Here is an 18,842-nt window from a genome sequence, read left to right as displayed (position 1 = left end):
AGATGGAATATGAATCTGTTATTCCAACCATACAATATTTTCATTTCCTGATTGTCCGGACAACCGGACAACCATTTCATTGTTAGTGCGGAATACGAAAGCAATAATAAATATTCGATTGATATGCCGCAGCTATCGTTGAGTACTTGTTTGAAGTGAACTCAGCAATTGATTTATGAACATATGAAGATTGCTTATGTAGAAAGCAATCTTTACGAATCCTCGCTTTATGATTTCCAACCTCAATTAATACTAAACGGCAACATTTTTCAAACTTACTATACAAAACCTCCTTTGTTATAATACACAGGTTTGATTAGGAATATTTTTAAATAGGAATTGAGTAGTTGACGAATTTCATGCCAACTTGTCTTAGGAGTTGGCAGCACCATCTCAGATAGCAGTAAAACGTTGTGGGTGTGAAGACATGGGTCATTGAAGCAACTTTGCATACTTGAAATATTTGATAAAGATTTAGGCTACTTTTTGGAAAAAGTAGTCTTTTTTCTTAATTTTGTTACAAAAAATTGTAACATAAAAACTATGACACCTACAAAATTCTGTCAAAAAATGAAATGTAGGAAATTGTTTAATTTTTTACAAAAAAATACAAAAAAAATTTTGGAAAAAAATATTGCTGACAAAAAAGTTATTTAAAAAATAAAAATTCATTTTTCTCAAAGCCATATTTTTTTTAAATTCCCAAATATATACATATAAAGGGTGTGTCACATCAAATTGCATCACGGAAAAAACGCTGTAGAAATTCGCCCAGTAGACTGATCCTTTTGAAAATTGTAGGCAGTAAAATAAAAACTATTACACAACTTTTGGCATTTTCTTTTTATTCATACTTCGAGCCCAAGCCCGTATGCTCGCACCTTCCTCTTTACCCCGTCCATAAGGTTCTGTACAACGTCAGGTTGTAGTTTTTTTTGAACAGAAATCCATTTTCTTTTGAAGTCCGCCTCCGATTTGACAACTTTTGGGTTCTTCCGGAGGGCCTGCTTCATAATCGCCCAATATTTCTCTATTGGGCGAAGCTCCGGCGCATTGGGCGGGTTCATTTCCTTTGGCACGAAGGTGACCCCGTTGGCTTCGTACCACTCCAACACGTCCTTTGAATAGTGGCACGAAGCGAGATCCGGCCAGAAGATGGTCGGGCCCTCGTGCTGCTTCAATAGTGGTAGTAAGCGCTTCTGTAGGCACTCCTTAAGGTAAACCTGCCCGTTTACCGTGCCGGTCATCACGAAGGGGGCGCTCCGCTTTCCGCAAGAGCAGATCGCTTGCCACACCATGTACTTTTTGGCAAACTTGGATAGTTTCTGCTTGCGAATCTCCTCCGGAACGCTGAATTTGTCCTCTGCGGAGAAGAACAACAGGCCTGGCAGCTGACGAAAGTCCGCTTTGACGTAGGTTTTGTCGTCCATTACCAGGCAATGCGGCTTCGTCAGCATTTCGGTGTACAGCTTCCGGGCTCGCGTCTTCCCCACCATGTTTTGCCTTTCGTCGCGATTAGGAGCCTTCTGAACCTTGTATGTACGCAGGCCCTCCCGCTGCTTGGTCCGCTGGACGAATGAACTTGACAAATTCAGCTTATTGGCGACATCCCGGACCGAACTTCTCGGATCACGTCTAAACTACTTAACTACGCGCTTGTGATCTTTTTCACTGACGAAGCATCCATTTTTGCCGTTCTTCACCTTCCGGTCGATGGTTAGGTTCTCGAAGTATCGTTTTAGTACTCTGCTGACCGTGGATTGGACGATTCCCAGCATCTTACCGATGTCCCGATGTGACAACTCCGGATTCTCGAAATGAGTGCACAGGATTAATTCACGACGCTCTTTTTCGTTCGACGACATTTTTCCAAATTTACGAAAAATTGACAGTGAAGCATGGCCAACGTGATCTATACACTCTTATCTGATTATAAGCGAAAGCTGAAGATATAATTCCTAAAAATTAAATTTCTACAGCGTTTTTTCCGTGATGCAATTTGATGTGACACACCCTTTATATATATATATATATATATATATATATATATGAATAGCCCTTAAAATTTCCAACAAGTCGCCCATACATCGAAAGATGAGCACTTTTACAGGAAAAAAGTTTTTCGAACAACTACTTTTTTATATTTTCTTTGAAAAAAATACAACTTATCCTAGTTTTGTTCAAAGTCAAGATAGCGATATAGTGGATTCGACAAAGTTTTGGATCTTGTTTAAACATAAACTTTTGTCGAAGACTTCAACTTTCTATCTTTTATAGTTTTTGGAATATAAGTCATTTCTCTATAAAGACTCCTGAAAAAATAAGGTTTTGCTCGTAACATTTTTGTGAGTAAATTCTCACGTTTGACATGTTCTTGACGTGTTTCTAAATAGAGAAAAGTTAGCAGAGCATGTCAACTGCGATAATTTATACATAAAAATGTATTTTATATATAAAATGTATAAAATTGTATTTTTTCAAAAAGTTGAAAAAGTTGTTGTTTGAAAAACTTTTTCCATGTAAATGTGCCCATCGTCCGATATATGGAAAACTTGTTGGAAAATTTAAGGGCTACTTACATATATTTTTTTCAAAATGTACGATGTATAGTATAGTAAAACACCTATTATTTTGTTCCACTCAAATACTAGTCAATGAAACTTGACGTTCGCCTACGGTCAAAATAATATGAAATTTGACAGATAGCATTGTTCCATTAATTGTTCATAATATAAGCAATCTCATACAGAGATGGCGTTTTAATATACATTGTATATTTATTTATTTTGGCTTAACGTGTTTACAACATGGCTTGATTCACTATTTTTCTTGTGTATCGTTCGTTGCTTGGTGTTTTAGTGGTGCGGCTTGCAAGGCCTGCGACCAACCCCACTATCTCGCAGGAGGACCATCGTGATACTGCTGCTTTACGTCCCGAGTACCACCAGGACTGGGCGAAGACGCTTAAAGCGGCATCAATTCGCTTAAAGGAGTGTTTCCGAGTTTTTGTGGTTTTTCTTGGGGACTGGCAATGCCTTATTGCTCATCCCACCACACCCTAGACAGTTCCCCTTTACCACTGCCACTTACCACTATCGCGGCCGCCGTAAGGACAGAGAGTAGATTTTGGATGTATCTATCAAAAATTTCTCTCGAAGTCTCGGAAGCGGACATCCAAAACCTCGCCAAGGAATGTCTGCAGACGCATGATGTAGTTGCAAAATCACTCATCCCCAGGGGACGACCGCTGAACACGTTGACGTTTGTATCGTTCAAGGTGGGCATCAACCAAAGCTTAAAAACAAAAGCAATGGACCCCTCTACTTGGCCGAAAGGGATTGAATTTCGCGAGTTTGAAGACAATGGTTCCACCTCACGGCATTTTTGGAAGCCAGCGCCAATAGCCGACCCGGGAGCATCAACGTCGACGAACAACCCCATCCAACTGACTTGATACATATCGAAACACTCCAACCTCGCGCCGGAACCCGATCGATAAGCGTATATTACCAGAACGTTAGGGGACTTCGAACAAAATCAAATGCTCTCCATCTCACCCTGTGCTCGTGTGACTACGATATCATCGCTTTCACGGAGACATGGCTTCGCGAAGATATTTCCAACGCTGAATTAGCCTCGAATTACACACTCTATCGCTGCGACCGCAACTCTTCGACCAGCAATCTGACTCGGGGCGGAGGTGTTCTCATTGGAGTACAAAAATGCTTACAGTGTAGCATCATCGAAGTTCCATATGCAACCGAAATCGAACAAATTGCAGTCAAAGTAAGTCTCGCAAATATGTCAATCTTTGTATGCTGTGTTTACTTGAAACCCAATAGCGATCCAGAGATGTATAGGAAACACTGTAGCAGCGTTCAGTATCTTCTCGATCGCAAAAACGAAACCGACGCGGTTATCATTCTGAGAGACTATAACTTACTGAACTTTTTGTGGTACTTCGTAACAGTTGGACAGCTATTTACCCGCTAACGCTTCCTCTGAGTCAGAAATCACCCTTACATAGACGATTCTTGGCTCTGGATTGTCTCAAATCTGCAATTTCCTCAACGCCAATGGCCGCCTGCTTGACTTGTCTTTCATAAATGACACTAAACCATTTCAAATCTTGGAACCATCCACTGCGCTGCTTAAAGTCGACGCACATCATAGACCATTCGTTTTAACATGTGACGTTTCTTCCATTTCGAATGAAGACCAAGACGACGCCTTTTATTACGACTTCAAAAGATGTGATCCTGCGCTGTTGGACGAAGCTTTGGCTTATGTGGACTGGGTACTCCTTCTGTCCACAAATGCCACTGGTGGTGTAAGGAATTGGGAACGAATCGCAACAGACTTCGAAAAATTCACAAACGTTACTTCAAGAATCGTTCTGCAGAAAACAAGCTAGCTCTCCAGAGCGCGGAAAGCACTTACAATGAATTGAAGAACGCTGCATTTCCAACCACATCAACCGTTTGGAAAGAAATTTTAAGCGCGATCCGTCATCTTTCTGGACCTACATCAAGAGTAGGAAGGAAAACCATGGATCCCCTTCGGATTTGTTCTACGGCGAGCACCAAGCCAACAATCACTGTGAGTCTGCGAACCTTTTCGCTGACTTCTTCAGCAGCGTTTACACTAGTTGAAAGCGAACTAAACTCTTCTCACACCCTTCATCTCCCTCGCCTTGCATTGTCACCTAGTGACGTTCAGACGGCGCTTTCATCTGTAGATATATCGAAAGGCGCAGGGCCTGATCGCCTACCACCATTGCTGTTAAAACAATGCGCCACATCGTTGTCGCTCCCCGTGTCGATTCTCTTCAATAGGTCGTTATCTGATGGAGTGTTCCCGAAGGCATGGAAGATCGCATCGATTTCACCAATCCACAAAAGCGGCAATATCCACAATGTTGCCAACTATCGCCCGATCTCAATAATGAATTGTGTAGGTAAGGTTCTAGAGAAAATGGTACATGACGTCATTTACCGCTCCGTTCGACATGTTATATCAAATAGACAGCACGGGTTTATGAAAAGTCGCTCAACTACTACAAACCTGATGACGTTTGTGCATGGACTGATTGGGAAGCTCGAGAAACGGAAACAGATCGACACAGTCTATATAGATTTTGCCAAAGCCTTCGACAAAGTTCCGCACGCGACAGCTGTTGATAAAATGAGAGGCATAGGCCTGCCGGATTGGATCACTAAATGGACGCACTCTTACTTAACAAGTCGCGAGGGAAGGAAGGTTAAGTTCAATGGTGCCATGTCTGGCACATTCCACATCCCCTCTGGAGTGCCACAGGGCAGCCACTTAGGACCACTCATTTTCAACATTTTTGTCAACGACATCTGCAGTCTTCTTCGCTGCGATTGTCTGATGTATGCAGACGACCTTAAGATCTATCGTACCGTGTCCTCGTCGCTGGACTGCTGTGTGCTTCAGGAGGATCTAATCTCACTACTAGATTGGTGCTCTTCAAATGCCATGCAAGTGAACACTTCGAAGTGTAAAGTCATGTCTTTCACTCGTCAACGCTCTCTAATCGATTTCGCTTACACAATGGGCACAAGCAACCTGGAACGCGTTGAGAAAATTCGAGACCTAGGCATACTGATAGACTCCAAAGCGAAATTCAACGAGCACATCTCCGCGATTACTGCTAAAGCGTACGCTTTGCTGGGCTTCGTCCGACGCAACACGGTAACCTTTAACGATGTATACGCTTTGAAGACCCTATTTTGTTCTCTAGTTAGAAGCACATTAGAATATGCAGTACAAGTTTGGGCACCATACCACAGAGAGCAAATTACTCGAATCGAAAACGTCCAGAAAACTTTCATAAAATATGCATTGCGCCGCTTACCCTGGACCAATCCCGTAATATTACCGGCATATGAGGATCGATGTAAATTGATCGATTTAGAGACGTTAGCCAAGCGGCGGATAAATTTGCGCAGGCTGTTTATATTCGATCTGATCACCGGCCGTCTGGATTGTTGCTATTGGTAGAGAATTTGAACTTCCATGCACCTGTGCGAAATCTCCGGAATCGAGTCCTCTTGTGGGTTCCTGCTCATCGTACTCAGTACGCCTATTTCGAGCCTCTGATCACCAGCAGTAGGCTATTCAACGAAGTGACAGACGTTTTTGACTTCAATATTGTAAAAAATACATTTAGAAATAGAATAAGACAAATAAGATAGTTAAGTCTGTACTACTTTTAAGGTCGATACGAAATAAATGGTAAAAGCGTTTTAATCAGTTTAAATTCAAACAAGGAAGACATTTATTTAAGAAAATGTCCTTACCCCAAGCACGTGGCTTCATTGCAATTTCATGTCTCGTTTATGTTTGTGTTATGTATTGACAGCTGTTCAACTTTTGAATTGTTACTTTTTTGGGCTTGAATACAGACATCAATACAAATTTTTCGAGAAAAAGGTTAGCCCAAAACACATATTCCATTATGCCACCCCTGGTCCTGACCACACACAACCACTCACAGAACGACATGCGTGACACCGGTAGTGTTTCCGCTTTAGATGATTACCCCTCACTTCGGACAGAGTGCCGGAGTGTGTCGGCACACTTCAGACGGAGGGCGTAGCGTTTACCTATACAAACAGAGAGAAAAAAAATAACACTAAAACGACAACGACGAATAGCGACACGGACACAGAGATATTGATATGAGCAAACAAATAATCAACATCGGAAACGAGCCGACAAATGCGTTTGTTACTTTCCCTCCGCACACATCACCGTTGGGCCCTCTCGAGTGGTGTGATTTGGTTGCGGTTTTTTTTTAAGGGGGAAGGGTGGTGGAAAGGGACGCGACTTTCACACGTATCTGTGAGGCGGCAAAACATCAATCGACCCTCCATTCAATCCGAACTTCCAGACAGGGAGAATCATATTCGAGAATGATGATCCTCTAATTGGTCGTGTGTGTAATACCGGTTGGCTAAGAGGACCAAATTGAGAAATAAAAGCCCGGCTCGAAAACGGCAGAGATGTGCGCGCTCGAGTGGGCGCACTTTGCATAACAATGCACGCGCAGTGGATGATTTACGTTCGTCACATTACCAAAGTCCATGCTGATCCTGGGATATGGCCCAAACTCATCGTTAATTTATAGATGCGCTTAAATGCGCCGGACACCGCCGGGAGAGAGTGAGATGCGTTGTGGTGGTTTTCAATTTTTTGTATTGAGGAGGGTAGAGAGGTGTTTAACGGGCTGGGGGAAGACCTTCGGAACGGTTGATTTATCGACGACCACAGTGAAAGACGGAGTGAAATTTATGAGTGGTGATTTGTACATAATTTACACGAATTTGTATCCCCCATTTAGGCCTTCCATCGCGCTGTTTTCGTTTCGTTGAATTTTGTTTGGTTATTTTTAATAAGCGAGCAATTTCTGCGGTTTATGCAAATTAATTACGAGAGAGAGAGAGACCATGTAGCGGTGGTTTTCGTGGGAAATGAGAAACCAATTTCGAGTCTTGTACCACGGCCAGAATCCGGTTTCAGTAATTAGGTGTGACTGTTGGGAGTAGTGAGAATTTTGTCCGCCAGTGGGAAGATTCCACGCTACGGTCGCAGAATCCTAAAAGGTGAGCCAATCGTAGCTCGGATAAATGAGACACCATCACGATCACGTAGGATCATTGAATAATGAATGGAAGCACAGCAGCTGAAAGTCAGAAATTGTTCACGGCTCGTAATAACCTACAACCGGCGTTGGCTATCATTTATCATTTCCAACCACACTGAATGAATAGGTCACTCATGCATCGTCGTTACGAGAAGGGACCACCTCTAAGAGAAGGAGAAAACTGCATTATTCGAGCTTCTCCTCCCACATTTGGAATCCTCAGACGTATAATCTCGACCTGAACCGCATTCCTCCGAAGTCGCCCAGTGCAATCTACGTGTGCTTCCACCTGATAAGTGTTACCAGCAGTACCGCATGTAAAACACGCTGCCTTACATCCCCAGAATGGACGCGCCCTCGCGCCAAACCGTGCTAGTCTTGCTCGAGAACGTCTCCTCGCCGGACGAGTTCGTGTTCGTTATCTCACGGGTCTTCCTTTCGCACCTTTAGCTGGCTGCCATTTACTACTATGTGGTCACTACTGCCACCACCTTCACTTGACATTTTAACACGACACGACCATCCTTTAAGATACGGTTTATCCCCTCATCCTTGCTGTTTTTCGCCCCGTTCCGTGTTCGCCAATTCGCCAACTCGAAGTGGCCATTTATCTGCCGTCTGTGCCGTTTCAGCCGTGATGCCCGGCGAGTAGTTGTTTGTTTTATTAGAACACTCGATGGGATGCACTCGGGAGTTGGCCTTTTGGTCGGATGGCATCCGGCATCCGGTGATGATCGCATGGTGTTGCCAAGCGTTTATTAAGGATTCGACCGGGAAGCGTTTTTCAAACCTTATGCCCTGCTATAATTAAGAATCTACCACACTAATTATTGAGTTAGCAAGAGAGCAATTTCATTCATTTTAGCGTAAATAGAATAATTTTTTTTCTGCATGAATATAAAATTTAATCAGTCAAACACTTATCATTTTATTTGTTGACCTTTTGTCAACGCACGTGTAACTTTGAGGTGCCGCTCTCGTATAATGTATAAGCCTTATCGAGAGAAAGAACGATTGAAAGTCAATGACCATTTTGTTCTTTTTCCATCATTTGAAGAATTGTTCTGTATAAATCATATATGTTAAGGTCGGAGGTTATACATTTTTCAAACATGATACGGACAATTCGAACGTGATGCTGAGACTTCGCGCATTCGCCGGGGTGGAATAAAAATCCATCTCATCTATCAAGCACTCCACCTAATTTTGGAGATCGTTCGATTGTATGGAATTAAAAGTCCACAATATTTTCGTATCTCTTCGTAATTGATAGCATGGATTGTTTGCTTGTGCAACCCAACTCCCGTACCCCCAGGTTTTTTTTTACGCGGGGATACGTACCTCATAAAAAAACCGCGTTAATTCGAAAATCCGAGTAAAAAAAACCGCGTTAATTGGCAAATCCGAGTAAAAACCAGGTCACCTAAAATCTACGTAAGCATCGTGATAGAGTGCGGCACTAATTTCCGTCATAAGCGCTAAGTTTTGTCGCAAGCATTGATTACCGTCATATGCTCTGACGGAGCATGAAGACGAAATGTGAGCGTAGTGAGAGATGTAATATTACTCTGGTTACTTTTTTTACGCGGGTACCGCGTTAATTGGAAAATCCGCGTAAAAAACCTCGTAAAAAACCTCGTTGAAAAAAAAACCGCGTAAAAAAACCTTGGTCTATTTTGAACTATTTCGATCTATGCTATTATTCATTTCACTTTCATTCTCAAACATAATTAGTTTTCCTTTTTTCATATTTCATGTGCTTATTGTTAGTATTGTTTTTTGAGTGAAGTTCTTACAATTCTCATTTTGTATGATCATGGCATTTTATGTGATTTTTTTTACGTAGAACCACGTTCAACAAAAAAGTAGAAATGTGGAATGAAAGTCTATCAAGTGAGCATGTGACGAAAAAATAAATTTTTTGAGCGATTATGCGACAGCGAGTTATGTTTCTCGATAGATCTTTAACACATTTTATGCCGAGCGTTCGAAAAATCGAACAGCAACTTTGACAAGTGCAATTCCAAATGAAATCACCAAAAAATGCAGATTTTAAAAACATGTATTTTTGATTCGAATGAAAGTTTGTATTCCGTTTGGGTTGGAGGAAATATGAGTTTTCCACAGCAATTGGGAATTTTTTGACTCAAGCGTAACTTTTGGAAAGGGCGTATCGATTTTAGTAGGAGAAATCTTTGATAATTTATGTCTAAAAAACTATGAGTCGTACCGAAATAGTGTCTTAGAAAGAGTTATAGTGTATTGATGTCTAAACATGAAAAAAATATACACTGAGAAAAAAAAATTAGTATTTTTTTTTTATTTACAAAAAAAACTTTAATTTGCAATATCCAAAATACATATTTTTTAATTTTTATTTAATTTTTCATATAAAATAGAAGTCATGTAGAAAATTTAAAAATGGGTCCAAGATGGTGAAATTATTTTTGACGAACTTTGTGGAACATCGAATTTTTATGAATTTCCGGAACTTCGAATTTTTGTATGTTAACAATCATTTTTTGCCACAAATTATGAATTCTGATGCGATTTAAAACAAAAAAGCTCATTATAAATCTCCTTCTAAATGTGGCCATTCTCGAGGTATTTTAAAAAAACATTTTTAATTTATTGTCTTTTTTATAGTATATATTCCCTTTTAATATGTTTGTCGTGTTATACCGTTATGTTCATGAAATTTTATGAATTTGCTTATAATTTCCAACAACTTTTCCAAATACATCATTATGGTAAAAATATATGTTTAGGAGTTACGTTGAAAAACATTTGAAGACATGTGGGTTAACACAAAACGTAGTGATATCAAAAAATCTTTTTTTTATCTTAATACAAACTTTTAACATATTATTCGTGTTACACAATCAAAACACGAACAGTAGAATTGAAATCTCAACAACAAATACACCTTGTTAATTCAACTGGACGTTATGGGTACAAATATAATTAGCTTGTTTACGTTATGGCTAGATTATACCTGAAGTCAGGTATCTCTTAGCTACCTCTGTATAGGTATATAAAGTCAGGTATCTTTAAGCTACCTCTGTACAGGTGTATAAAGTCAGGTACCTTTAAGGTACCTCTATAATGTATATAAAGTTACTCATATTCAAACATCGTTCATCAGTCGAACAATCTTCCTTATAGAGTGAATAACAGTATACCACAATGGACTACAAAATTGTTTTTCGAGTTGTAGACCGTTTCCGAAAAACGGTAAGAAATGTTCATCTGAAAAACGTTTCTTAACCGTGTCAATGTTTCAGAAACTTAAGTCAATGGGATGCAGTATCCTTTTAGATACATCTTTAAAAATTTGCGGATCATGCCGTTCATCTGTATACTCTTCCAAACCAAAGCAGTGTAATACTGAGGAGCAGATCAGTACAGTAGTAGGAAATACTTTAGAAGAAGTACCATCAATAGTTTCAGTCGTTTCAGCATCTTCGCAAGATTCCTAAAGCAGCAATATACCAGAGTATTCCCGAGCGTACAACATTGAGCTAGTCAACAAGGGAATCGCCGGTATTAACGTTTCACCAATAATGACGGAAACACTTGGACAGGCTAGTTACCCCGAACAAAAATTCAAAGAAATTTCTAAAGGTATTAAAAGAAATCTATTTTCCTTTTCACGTGAAAAAGACGAAGAGTCGAACTTTAAACAAAATGCAAAAGAGTTTGATGAGATTATCAATCAGCTCAAAGAGAAATTTGACCACACAGAGACAACAAGATCAAAAAAAGTTAGAATTTTAACAGTTTTACCTATGTCTTGGTCCGTGCAATAAATGGAAGAAGAATTTGGCGTTAATAAATATATGGCAATTCAAGCCAAAAACACTGGCAAATGAAAAAGGTGTATTGTCGACACCACATAGCAAATATGGATCAAGTTTAAGTGAAGATGTTAAAAATCATGTTTTGGAATTTTATAATGACGACGATATTAGTCGATCATTACCTGGAGAAATAGACTATGTTTCTGTAGCCAAAGATGGGAAGCGTCAACACATCCAAAAAAGGTTATTAATAACATCATTACGGGAAACTTTCAACAGATTTAAGGAACTTAATATAAATTGCAAAATTGGATTTAGATCTTTTGCATCAATGCGTCCGAAGTATTGCAAATTGCTGAGTACATTCCATGAAAATGTAAATCTTATGCTTCATAGTCTCAAAAAATAATTCCGAAAATTATTCATTTGTGCTTCAAGATGAAGTTCAAAGTCATCACTGGAACAATGATCAAGCAACAATCCATCCATTCGTTGTTTATTATAGAGATGAAAAAGGTTCTCTGGCAAATTTAAGCTTTGTAGTTATATCTGAAGTTTCAAGTCATGACACAATAGCTGTGCAAGTATTTATTTCTAAATCTAAAATATTCTAAAATTCATGTCGGATGGTGCAAAATTGTCATTTTCATATATGTCAGAAGAATTATATGATTAGGGTGTGGAAGAGTTGAGTAGCATGTATGATAACACCATACAAATTCCAGGTACTCAAAAGTATCATTCTTTTGTACCTGTATCCGAGAATGAAGTAGTAGCAAAGTTGTACTCTAACGACAATGCAGCAAGTTATCATAATGTATATAGAAATATAAGAAAATAATGAAAAAAATTAATTATATACAACAAAATTGTTAGTTGATAAAAATAAATGTTGATAAAAAATAAATGCTAAAAATTCTAGTATTATTATTATTATCTCTTAAACTCCGATAAATATAGGAATTTTATGACCAAATTGTAGAGAATTATATTTTTTCCTTTTATAAATGCTGTGTTCTGTTGGCGCAACATGTATAACATGATAAAAGTTTGTATTAAGATAAAAAAAAATATGTTTTAATATCGCTACGTTGTATATTAACCCACATGTGTTCAAATGATTTTCAACGTAACACCTAAACATATATTTTTACCATGATGATGTATTTGGAAAAGTTGTTGGAAATTGTAAGCAAATTCATAAAATTTCATGAACATGATGGTATAACACGACAAACATATTAAAAGCGAATATTTACTATAAAAAAGACAATAAATTAGAAATATGTTTCAAAATATCTCGAGAATGGCTACATCTAGAAAGAGATTTATAATGAGCTTTTTTGTTTTAAATCACATCAGGAATCATAATTTGTGGCTAAAAATGATTGTTAACATACAAAAATTCGAAGTTTCGAAAATTCATAAAAATTCGATGTTCCACAAAGTTCGTCAAAAATAGTTTTACCAACTTGGACCCATTTTTTAAATTTTCTACATGACTTCTATTTTATATGAAATAAATAAATAAAAATATGTATATTGGATATTGCAAATTAAAGATTTTTTTTGTAAATAAGAAGAAGAGTACTATTTTTTTTCTCAGTGTATATTTTTTTCATGTTTAGACATCAATACACTATAACTCTTTCTAAGACACTATTTCGGTACGACTCAAAGGTTTTGAGATATAAATTATCGAAAATTTCTCCTACTAAAATCGATACGCCCGTTTCAAAAGTTACGCTTGAGTCAAAAAAATCCCAATTGCTGTGGAAAACTCATATTTCCTTCAACCCAAATACAAACTTTCATTCGAATCAAAAATGTTTTGTCATTTGTCGATTCCATTTGGAATTGCTCATAATCATTCATGGCTTTGGAAAGCAACTATATGGTAAGGTTTTGGCATCAAATGATAGCTTAGTTTCTTAGTTACCACTTACTATCAATTTCATTCAATCTTGTATAACTTTATTGGGTGAAAAAATCGGTTCAAAGTAACTATGTGCGGAATGTACATAACCTCACAAAAAAAACAAAACCGGATAAAATGCAAAAATATGTAAACTTATCTAAAGTACAGGGTTTTCCATTTCGGGCTTTCGAAAGTATACAGCCCTGCGCTGACAACTGTTTGACATAGCTGTCAACCAAAGCGTCATATCGTTAGTTGAATGTCTGCCATTTTACAATATGGATCGTTTTAGCATCGCACACCGTGTTAATTTTGTTAAATTGTACTTTATAGTACAATTTGTATATTTTTATAAATGATGAAAAACCGGCAAATGTTTTTCGAGCATTACGGACGGATTTTGGTCGTCATGGACGGCCTACAGAGCACACAATCGCTAATGTAGTGCGTAAATTCGAACAAACTGGATCCGTAGCGGATATTGTGAAACCTGTGCATCATCATAATGTGCGTTCGGTCGAAAATATTGCTGCTGTTGCTGCCAGTGTGGAGGATGACCCGAATGTTTCGATTCCACGGCGTGCTCAGCAATTGGGCTTGTCAAACACATAATTTTGGCCAATTTTGCATTTGGACTTGTACCTACATCCATATAAAGTCCAACTGGTACAAAGATTAGAGCGTGGTGACCATGGAATGCGTCGGGTATACGTCGATTGGGTGAACGAACAACAGCAGCAAAATGCTGAATTTTCGCATCAAATTTTCTTCAGCGATTAGGCACATTTCGAGCTCGGTGGCTATGTGAACACCCAAAATTTCCGTATATGGGGCTCAGAAAATCCACATGTGATTGTTGAGAGGCCATTGCATCCGCCAAAAGTCACTGTTTGGTGCGTATTATGGTCTGGTGGAGTCATCGGGCCGTATTTCTTTGAAAAAGAGGACGGTGAGACGGTAACTGTGAATGGTGTGCGCTATGGCCGCATGTTAACCGATTTTTTTTTGCCACAAATTGAAGATATGGATACGGATGACATGTGGTTTCAGCAGGACGGCGCCACGTGCCACACAACACGACCGAACATGGCCATATTGCGAACGAAATTTGAGGGACGCATAATTTCGCGTTTTGGTGATGCCAATTGGCCGTCCAGATCATGCGATTTGAACCCGCTAGACTTTTTTTTGTGGGGTTATGCGAAAGACCGTGTCTATGCCAACTCTCCGCAAACTCTTGAACATTTGAAAGACAACATTCGTGAAGTTATGACCGAGATACCGCCCCATATGTACCGAAAAGTCATCGAAAATTACCTGTTCCGGATCAAGGTGTGCGAGGAAGCCCTAGGTGGACATTTGAATGATGTTGTATTTCACACATAATGGCATTAACCAAACTTTAATTTGATATAAAAGTTTCATCGAAATTCGAATTCTAAGTGTGTTTTATTTCAATTTACTTTCGGAATTTAAAGTTGGAAAACCCTGTATTACTTTGATATAAACACACACATTGTGTTGTAGGGAAAACCATCGGATTCAACCCCTTACATGATAAAAATGTAGGTATTGGCCAATGGTTTTGTGTTGCGATTGTTGCGAAAACTGAAGAACGGAAAAAATTAATTTTACAAGATTGGGATTTCTATATCGCCAATAATCAAAATTACACTAATGGTTTTCGTTAAACAATTTTTTTTACAGCTTGGCCGTTAACACTTTCGTCGCCCCGTCATCCAGATATGGGTGACACATTCCTCGTTCAAAATGAATATGATTTTTAATTGGAATTTGATAGAATAGGCACCTAAGGGTAATTATAGGATACGTGGAAAAATAATAAAATTATAACCATATGATTATAATGTTTATACTATACTTTTCATTCATTTCTAGTGCGGATGGTTTGTACTGCAGCTTTTTGCGAAATCCATATAATACGACTTCGGCATGTGTTATTGTTGTCAATTCATCTTCAAAATAAATTAAATATTGCTAGATCATGTACAAGTTGTATACAAACTAAGTTTGATCTTCATTTAATCATTTATCCGTAAGTTAGGCTCCGCAAGAAAATCAATAAAATCACTTTGGGCGACGAACGTGTTAAAGGGTTACTGATAAAATTTAGTTTTCATGTTGAAATGTCTGTTTTCGCGTTTGCACTTCATTTTTTGTCCCTTATTGCGTTATCCGCGGTTTTCGTTGCCCGACTATTTTGCGGATAATCGGGGTTCTACTGTACATGCTCGGAACGACTTGCCTTAACATTCAGGCGCAATTTTCATTGTTTACAGTGATTCGACGAATTAATCTCAGCCAAACACTGACATTCAAACATGAACCTGACGATTTATTGAGACGCGTCCACATTATGCCGAATGCTGCCGATCGGCCTGTACCAGACGGTATATTCGGATCGTTATGTAATGTGAACGCCACATCGGGTGTACGAAGTCTAAGCTCCATCGGGTGCACGAAGCCGTCACGAGCAAATGAAGCACAATGCCGTCAACGCGAATTTACTTCGTTTTGTCACATTGTCACAGCCACATTGGTTGCGCGTTAGCTTAGTAAGCGATCGATCGTGAGTTCAAAACTCAGGACCCTCATTGACCATCTTTGTGTTGTTACAGAATAGCTTCGTCCACGCAACAATCATCAGCGATGGAGATCGATCCACGGTCGAAATAAGATCGATTCATCCATACAACTGCTCTGCTCTGCAAGACACATCGGGCTGCTGTTCTATAAACAACTCAACAATTATCAATCAACTGTCTCCGCTGTCCGGTGGTCCAACTGGATAATGGAAGAACAGACAGAATACTCTTACGCCTAAATGGCTACTGTGTGAATGTACCATATGTAATGGTATAGAAGGAATACTGGCGAACGGCAACTGTGTAATGTGCTAATTATAGATATGATAACCATGTGACATGTACACGATTAAAATTCGGCTCTGTTACAGCTGAAATGCTAATGAGCCTAAAATAAATAAATGGGATAAAAAAAAAGTAGAACTTCAAACAAATATAGTTTCATTCTGATAAAAGTATATGTTTTCCTTGAATAACATCCAATTGATTCAATTGGAGGGAACGTTCCAACAAAAAAATGCTGATGGCACCACTGGTGATCATCAGCGTGAGGCATTTATTACCGCGCTCCGCGTGAAATCCTAGGATAAATATATCAATGAATTATGGCGGCAATCTGGGCCGTATATGGACATCGCACTGTTGGACGTTGGCTGGCCAGTGCAGAGTGACGCGTACGCCGGCCAGCTCCCGGCCAAAGTGAATTGAAGTGGACCGCGTGCGCACGCTCGTTCCTCTCGCGAGCACTCCATCACTAATAATCTTTCGTCGGAGCCATTGTCGTGTTAAATATGTTTATTCGTTGCATGTGCGTATGTTCGGGAGAGAGAGAGTTTGTGTGTTTGCAGATACAATATATGAACAATAAAGCAATTATTTATAACGCTGCTGATTGCGCCGCTGAAGTGAGATGCAACCGTTGCAGGGGTTGCCGTTTGGCGCAATTACCATTTCGGAGGATTTTCGAGCACTCTGCACGCGGGATACATATTTCCCACATGCGAGCGGAGCGATGATTGGTCATAAAGTTTAATTGTAGCTTGGTCGGCATTTCAGGCGGTATTTCTACCTGGCTGGAAGCAGCGGTTCTCTAATCCTGCGGACGACACACGACCGGAATTGTCTTCTTGTTCGTTTCGATTCAAGCTGAAACGCTAAGAAACTGACGGCCGGTTGTTCTTTTTCTTTCTTCTTATTTCGACGATGGACTTTCAAGGTGCCACCACCGGAGTCGAAGTCTCCGAAGGTGTGTCCTATTGGGCATCACACGCACACACGCAACAGATTCATCGTCCTTCGTCCTTCGTTTGCTTGCTGGTTCTGGTCGATTGCGAGATCCTGACAAAAGCTCGACAGAGGGGGAAAGATAAACATTAAACCACATCACACGCATCAGGACCTTTATTTAGGAGGTTATTTTTGGCACTTCTTGGCTTTGCGCTTGAAAGCGAAACATCTCTTGTGGGTTTAGGAGAGTTAAGCTAAAGCAACTGAATGTGTGCTGCGATAAGTTTGTTGTGTCTGCAGACGGGAGATTAGTGAATTTATTGCAAAGGCGTGAAACCAGCTGCGGTCCCGATTCAACGTGTTGTGATTATTTTTGAAGTGGCATTTGGTTTTTTGGATGAATAGTGAGTGAATTGAAATCAGCTTGATAAGTGTGTAGAACGTAGAACGTTGATTTTTGGTACGTACAATCGAATATAGCTCAACCAATTAGGCCAAACATTTGTCTGGTGATGTGACGACGTGACCAGCATTAATTTTACCTGTAGCTGTCACCATGGTTCGCCACAAGTGCTGCGGTTTCGCCCTCTCACCGCGAATGGGAACAGTATAAATGGCCTCGTAGCCATCTCCTTTTCCCTGTGCTTAAATCGTTGCGGTTTCAGCGGAAAGCAAGAATTGACACTAGAAATATGCCGCGCTGTGGACGTCATCGTGTACACAGCTTTGAGTTGTCCCAAATTGATCGAATAATGTGACATTCACTCGCTCAGTCGCGATTATGATGATGGTGATGACGTTGCGATTGTTTGCAGAACTGCATCCGTGACTGACAGTTTGGATAATGGTGCATTAACCACCGTTCGCTCGTGGATTGGTGGCTTTTCTGCGAATTCCTGTCGACCATGATGGTAGTGCGATGGTAGGAACCGAACGATTGACCTTCACCAGACTGCCGGACTCAACTGCAGCTTGCCGATCCGATTTCACTTTGCCCCAACACAAATCAATGCAAATGTCGTCGTCGTGGTCGTCGTCAAGTGGCGAATTAATGCACACGCTTGGTACGGGTTGGCATCGAATTTCTCGCACGGCAACGTATTTCCATGGCGGACAGCAGGGAAACTTAAACATTGTATAAAGCTGATTTATGCAATGTGATCAATTTACTTGTGGACTGCTAACGCGACTAAATTGGGCCCTGTGTAAAATACACAGCCCCAAAAAGTTCACTGGGTAACCACAGGAAGTACGAAGCTTTCAACGCATGTCTAAATTCCAAGTGTCCTCTCGCGAAATGGAGTGGTACCGTAAAATCAACCCACTCCAACGGCTGGTGACAACGTTTGTGGCGTGTGGTAATATGCTGTACCAAATGCAACAAGCTGCAGCCAATTGTAGTAGTTGAAAGGTGCTGCCGCCGTTTGCTTCAACCTTCTCATTTTGCTGCCAACCACTCAACCCTGAAACTTGACCGTTGTTTCGGTAGACGGTGACGACCGGGAGAGGGCGCGTCGCCTCGCTGAGTGCCATTGTTATTAATGGCAAACCGCACACATGATTAATTAGGCTTTTTGAACGGCGAACGGCTTGAAACGAGGCGGCTGCATGCTTTGTTCTCC

At 39.9% G+C, this 18,842-nt stretch overlaps 1 protein-coding gene across 5 annotated transcripts in view; it reads left to right on the top strand.

The window, feature by feature from the left end:
- The window catches only part of LOC129778168 (protein drumstick), a 58,157-nt gene that overhangs the window by 11,619 nt on the left and 27,696 nt on the right, over positions 1 to 18,842 (top strand). The window contains exon 1 of one of the 5 annotated variants that reach the window (XM_055784904.1): positions 17,336 to 17,624. The exons of 3 other annotated variants lie outside the window; for them this stretch is intronic. The gene's annotated coding sequence lies outside the window, so the exon portion shown is untranslated. Of the gene's footprint in view, positions 1 to 17,335; positions 17,681 to 18,842 lie in introns of those variants that run through there. One more of the 5 variants, XM_055784903.1, reaches the window with a different exon arrangement.

Source organism: Toxorhynchites rutilus, chromosome 3 (assembly GCF_029784135.1).
Source record: "Toxorhynchites rutilus septentrionalis strain SRP chromosome 3, ASM2978413v1, whole genome shotgun sequence".
Classification (NCBI taxonomy): Eukaryota; Metazoa; Arthropoda; class Insecta; order Diptera; family Culicidae; genus Toxorhynchites; species Toxorhynchites rutilus.
This window is presented reverse-complemented; position numbering and strand designations above follow the sequence as displayed.